We start from the raw sequence: 6372 nt of genomic DNA, 5'->3' as shown, positions 1-6372 counted from the left end.
GCATTCTCATATTACAAAAAAGAAGCCTACCAGACAAATAAAGAGAGGAGTCCATAACCTACCATAAAACCCACTACCCATTTACTTCACTGTGAACCAGATGAGGTGGTTCATTGCATTTGTAGACACAGAGTCACTGCAGAAGCAGTGAAGTGGCTCAGTAATGAGAGAGTTAATTTCTAAACAGTTGGAGCTCATCAAAGAGTGCAGATTGTAACTCCCTCCAAAACGACGCCATGCACATTGTGAGCACATGTATCCAGCGAGGCATCTGGATCCAGGCTTGCTTCTTTAGATCAACAGGCCATCTCTCCCAGTTTTTCTTTTTGCAGTTTGATATGTATTTGATATTTATTTGACATAAGAAGCTAAGTTCAATTTTTCCTTATCTTTTAATGGTAAAGAAAACTGCAAATGGTTTCACAAGCTGAGCAGAGCTGAGACATTTGGTCGGCATTTGTGTGGAAATCTGGCCACAACTGTTTTTAGTAATCATACAAACAAACCGACGAACTAAATCAATCAAGACGTGAAGTACCATCTAAAATAAATGTTTTTAACCTTTTACCAATATAAACACAGAAAACATGGACATAGACAAAAGTGCATCATTTCAAATTAAGTGTGCACAGAAGAGACAAATACCAATTTAACAATAGTTCACCTGTCATCATTACCCAGCTACAAAGTGTCTCATATCTTATCTCACATCTAAGATGCTATGGTGTAAGTTTGCGCTGGCTGATTAGTTTTATGAATGAAGATAATGGACATATTATTATAGTCTTGTTTCAAAGCTGCTCTTAAATTACATAAATCGTTTTTTTCCCCACACAGACACAGAAAGCTCCAGAGTTTAGCTTCTCTTAGGCTTCAGAGTTGTCACACAGTCCTTAATGTGTGAAAAAAACTTGGCAGATGTGGTTCTAGTGTCTATATATGTGCAATAAATTATAGAAAAATAAAGCAACAAGTACTTACAGGAATTTCAGTAAACAGTAAACCTTATTTTAGCATTAGTCCAAAAAGTCAACTTTGTAAAGAGGTGAAGCCTGTCAGAGAAGTGGTGATGAATCAGTGGGAAAGCAGGGAAACACCAACCCCGGTGACTTACAGTGACTCAGCTCCAGTTCAGATGAAATCCAGCAGAAAGAGGAAGAGATAGAGGGCAAAGCAAGAACCGAGCTGATCTGAGCCTCCAGAGACTGAGCGTTAGCTTGACTGGCTCAACAGGTTATCTAGAGAATAGGCTGTACACAGACACACTCACACACGGAGGCACACTTTTCACCCTTCACACAGCACCGTCAGACACACACCCTCTGAATGGGTGGAGTTTGGTTGTAATTTGGCAAACACACACAAACACACACATCACACATGCACACAGGCTCACACACACAGGCACACAAGACCCTCGCAGCAATTTCTCTGCTTCTGCTGGCACAAAATGTCAGAGGGGTTTGTTTTCAAAGTCCAGAGCTGTTTTAGTGGGTGTGCTGTACCATGTGCTATGTGATGTATGCCAAAACGTCCAACCGTTTGACACCTGCTGAGGCAAACACACACACAGAGAAGCTACAGTGCAGCCCCTGAATGTTTGCTTCTAATTCTGGGCTCCAGTCTCGAAACAGAGCATCGGGGCGACACAGGATTTACATTTACTGCTCTTGTTAAATGAAAGAGTCATATAATGATCTCAGTGTATGAACAGGCGATCCCTGTGATCCAAAGTATGAGTGTTAGGGCTGCTGTAAATGCTCCATTTTCCTAATATGGCCACTTCAGGCAGGCACACACACACACACACACACACACACACACACACACACACACACACACACACACACACACACACACACACACACACTTTCTGTTCTGTTTAGATGAGATGGAGAGAAGCAAGCATGAAGCTTGAGGAATAAGAGCGATGTGGCCGTGAGCAGAGGAACCCCACACACCTGCTGCTCAAACCTTCTGTTTGTAAGCCACGGCCAATCAGAGGACGAGGATGGACTTAAAAAGACGTGAGGTAAGCAGCTTGTTTCTGACACAGGACAAACTGAGGGGCTTCACTCAGACCTGGATTTCAGACACTTCTTTTATACTCTTGATTCTTTATGATGTTGTATGACGTTCTGTTTGTGAGAGGCAGCCAATCAGAACAAGGCTGGCTTTAAGGGAGATGTGTCAAACTGACAGGGTTCAGCAAGGCCCAGTAGAAGATAAACAGAGATTATTTTGAAGCATAGTGCTAAAAAATGTAGGTGGAAAGAAATCCCTTTTAAATGTACTTTTAAGTCATATTGTTTGCAGATACACTTGTGCTCTTGTCTTTTTCCAGAAACACACTTACTCACAGTCACACCTGGAAACTGGACACCGGCACAGCGAGCTCCTCTGCAGTAGAGTAGGGCTCCTGTTTCATGGGATAAAGGCAGGTAAGTGGTAATAAGTGGTGATAAAGTTCTTTTCCTTTATCTCTTGTGCTATTTACGAATAGAAACCTTAATCTGCATTGTGGACAGTTACACAGACGAAATGTCTGAACAAGTGCAGTCAGGCAGCAATTACCCTATAGCATAATCCGGTTGATCTGATATCCTCGTGTTGGTGTTGTTCCCAGATCATCATACTAAATGTTGTTCCAGGATCAACATTGCAAGTGACCAATCAGAATGTTGTGACGTCATACTTTTGCAACTTCGGGAAAAACCGGCGTGAAAAAAAAAACTGTACTAAAGCTGCGAGAAACCGCCTCTGTCTGCCGATCAACGGACCCTGACCCTAACCGTAACCCTTTAATAAACAGTAAGCAGAATTGATATTGTCCTTGCAACATTGGAATTTCATAAATGCACGAATGGCTTGGCGCGCAAAAGAATAACGTCACAACAATGTGATTGGTCACTTGCAATGTTGATCCTGGAACAACATTTAGTATGATGATCTGGGAACAACACCAACACGAGGATATCAGATCATCCATGTCTGTATATGTATACATATGTATATTTAGTGTGTACATGTGTGTGTGTACATGTCTATAAATAGGAATAGTAGTGGTACAATAGCTATATCAAGCTATATAGTTTATGTCTTCCATATTTCCAACTATATCCATAATCACATACTGTGTATGCTACCATTGTATATAGTGTATTATCTTACTTTTTTTCATTGATTGTACTTATTTGTATTTTTGTATTTCCTTCTGATATCTGTACCTGAGCTGAGGTGACGCAAAAATTTCCCTGTTGTGGGATCAATAAAGTCTTATCTTATCTTATCTTATCTTATCTTATTGTGAGTATTGGATGTCATTAAAACATGCAGAGTGTGCATGGAAATGTTGATGAATGTGATTTAATGTGATGGATTAGATTAAAAAAGGATTCAGATCAGATTCTGCAAAAGAAGGCGGAGCTGTCCTTACACTCATGTTTGTTGTTAGTTAATGCAATTAAATGTGTCTGGAAATCCACAGAGAGTCTCAAAGTGGGCCTTTTTGGCCCTTCTTCAAATTCAGCACCATCTTTATGTTTTATCGTATGCTGTTCATTCAGTGGTACATTATTCCAATTAGCTTTCTGATATTGATGTTAGAAGCATAATTTTAAGACTAAAAATGTTGTAAACATTGAAATTGCTCATTATTCTATTAATAGTCACTTAAGAACAACCAGCTTTAAATGTTGGAGGGGGGGAATGATTAATAGACTCGTGTGGTTCTTGGAAGAGGACAGTACTACATGATCATGAGATAATGGTTATTGTATAAATAAAACAAGTAATGACTCCAAAGTCCTTTGCAGCACATCTCCCCACTCCAGGTAACGCCCCCATGCAGGTATTTACTCCATTACCATGCGTCAGTGCAACAACACCGTTGGCTGGGTGTTTCCTGTTTTCACTGTCATAGCAGAGATAACTCAGGGTGGGAAAAGTGCCACATGAATGACATCCTTGACATTATGGAATTTTCTCATGCGCCTCTATCAGGAACTCATTAGCTATGGCTGACTGAATCTTTTCAGGCATTTGCGGCTCAGCTGGTAGATCAGAGTGTAATTACAGTGCCAGCGGTTTGTCCCTCAGCTCCTCCACCTGTCCACGAGTCCTTTATTAAGACAAGGAATCCAAAGCTGTTCCCAAGTCTCAGTTTCTTCCTGATTGTGTTTCCACTTTCAAGTTCTACTTTTGCCTTTTTTCAGGGAACCAATCATATATTAGATGGGCGACAAGAAAAAGACGAGGAAACAAAAAGGTGAACTTAAGGCAGCAGCTTTATTGCTGAGGAAATCTTCCATAAACCAAAACTCATAAAAAAACAAACTAAAACCCTGAGCATGACAACTAGAAACAAAACACTGGGAAACTAGAAATGTGGAAGGAAGTAATGAGGGAATGGGAAACAGGAGGAAAACACAGCTGGGACTAATTACACATAAAGAAACAAGGAGAAGCGAAACTAGATACGCTGACATATGACATGGGACCGTCAGAGGAAAACAGACCAGACACTGAGACATGGAGACACGACTGACTGGGGAGACATGGAGACAAAGGTGACTAGACAAGGAACACAGGGAAGGCAAAGTAACAGAAACCGAAATCCTGGAAACTAAAAATAAACAAAGCAGAAAACCATGAATGACAATAATCTAAGAATATAAATTAACCAATAAACACAAAACCCTGTTAGTTGATCTTCATTCTTACTCCTTGTCCTCCAGTCTTTCTTGAACATATTTAATAATATCTGTTATCCTTTATCACAAGCATTAATTATAGATCGTAGCTCCATGATGTAGTTTTAACACATTTTCCATGTGTGGAGACGTGGAGACACAACGTGGAGACACAAAACCCATCCTCAGGGGAGGAATCTGTATGAAATGAAACATGTGGATCCATCTGCAGTGGTAATGCCTCGGAGAATGTGGGAGCGGCCGCATACATGCACAGTATGTAAAAACGAACACAGACACTCTGACATCACACACACTGGTTTTAGTATTTTGGGCACCACCACAATGGGTTGGGTTTTTTGGAACCAGAAATGATCAAATTTGGTCAAGATAGTGGTGCAAGCATGGTTAGCACCCATACACTGTACAGGTGCAACACACAGTAATAGATTGTTAACATACAACAATTTCATTCACCAAACACTGGAGCACAGATTTTTTGGAGGCACCATAAAGCACTAACAACACAAACACAGTTTAGGGACAAATGCTAGAATACAATTGCCGGCTAGAGCTGCCTGTGACATGATAATTGTCAAACAAGTGGCCACGCCCCTAACTTGAAGTCTATATAAAGTTTAAAATGGTGCAAATAAAAAGATTTAAAAAGAAAAAGAAAAACTATAAATAATGATAACAATAAATATGTAACTGTTAAATGAAACCATGTTGCAAATAAGACAAGAGAGAGAGAGCTGCAGCTAACAGTGTGTGAACAACAAACCATTATTAAAGAGATGCTGCAAAACATGAACGTGCACCTGGGTCTGCTGTCGGTTTGTTACATGGATACATTTAAATATTAAATGTTACCATCCCATAGCCTCACTTTGTTTGACTGTAGATCAAAGTGAAATTGTTTTATTCAGTGATCAGGTTTTCTTGCCATGCACAGTTTGGACCGCTTAACTTGTACATATAAAACATATTGCCTCATACTTAAAACATACTGTGAATAAAATAATCTGTGAAAACACTGAGATTTGAGCTCATTTTTAAAACTCTGCTGCTCTGGCCAGGTTATGTGTCCAGGATGTGTAACCATGGTGATTTAGCCAGGCAGGTAAATAGAGCAGCCTTCATGAGACAGAAACTCTAATTTTACTCTAACCCATTTATCTCACTTTGTAGTACAGAAGGTTACAGCCTGATACTGAAACAGTTTAGTTCCTCAAAATGGCTCGAGTTAATTAAAAATAATCGGTCTAATTAAATCAAAGGAGAACAAATGTTGTGAGAAGTGAAGCATTAATTTTGTGCTCTTCCTGCTTTAAAAACATGTTGCTGTGGCAGTGAACATTAACATTATTATTAGTGATATTAGAGTTCACACTTTTTGAGTATTTCAGACCTGCTGAAACTGTAAGAGGATATGTGTCATGTTGAGATCACTGAACTTTGACAACTCCCATGCAAAGCAGGAAATTCCCAAAAGTTGCTTAAATTACCCAAAACACGTCATTGAAAAATGCAGTTTGTGTGCATTTCTGTGTTGCTGCACCGTTTGTGTGTTCAGGATTATGTCTTCCAGAGGTGTAAGCTGAGGAAGACGGTAGGTAAAGCGGGATTAGACACATTTCCCTCCACTCTAGCTCAGATTAAACCGCGGCTGAGCTTGATG

The sequence above is a fragment of the Astatotilapia calliptera genome, chromosome 9, assembly GCF_964374335.1.
Source record: "Astatotilapia calliptera chromosome 9, fAstCal68.1, whole genome shotgun sequence".
Taxonomy (NCBI): Eukaryota; Metazoa; Chordata; class Actinopteri; order Cichliformes; family Cichlidae; genus Astatotilapia; species Astatotilapia calliptera.
The sequence above is the reverse complement of the archived record's forward strand: the minus strand, read 5'-3'. Positions refer to the sequence as shown.